The sequence below is a fragment of the Agrilus planipennis genome, unplaced genomic scaffold, assembly GCF_000699045.2.
Source record: "Agrilus planipennis isolate EAB-ADULT unplaced genomic scaffold, Apla_2.0 scaffold446, whole genome shotgun sequence".
Taxonomy (NCBI): Eukaryota; Metazoa; Arthropoda; class Insecta; order Coleoptera; family Buprestidae; genus Agrilus; species Agrilus planipennis.
The window spans coordinates 4,297-4,939 of NW_020439418.1; positions in this window are offsets into that span (position 1 = coordinate 4,297).

Sequence of the window (643 nt, forward strand, 5' to 3'; positions counted from 1 at the left end):
ATTATCAACAATTAAATATACTTTTACAAAACCGCTGCGTTCTGCATTTTATTCGAACAATAACAACAAAAAAAAATTGTCAAAATAGGTTACAAGTACAGCAAAATAAAATTATGCGTATTAGGGAAGAAGGAGGTAAGACGGGGAAGCGGGTAAGACGGGGTACCAAGCAAAATTCCCAGTTCAAATTGACCAATCACGCTCGTTCATTTATCGTTCGAAGCGCCGCCATGATACTTGTCAGGTGGTTAGTGGTTTCCAAATGCACAGTGTCGAAAAAAATTCGAAAAAAGTGTTTTACTGCAAATTGTTTATTAAATTGTTACGCAGTGAAGTTTTAAGGAAACTCAAAAAAACATTTTAGACCTTAAAGCATATTTCAAAATTAATTAAATATTTCATAATTATAACGTTACTATTCTTTTTAAATTCATAAAACGGATATCGAGTTCATTCACTTGCAAAATAAGCATATTTGGCATTACACAGCAACGAGGCAGCAAGTGAAAACAATTATCTATTTTACAAGCGGAATTTGACGCTAGTTCGATAGCTCTGGTCATTAGGAAAATTATTGAACTTCGCGAAGTCATCAATAGGGACTTCGTCGTTTTTTTGTCATTAGATCAGCAAGACTAGAGAA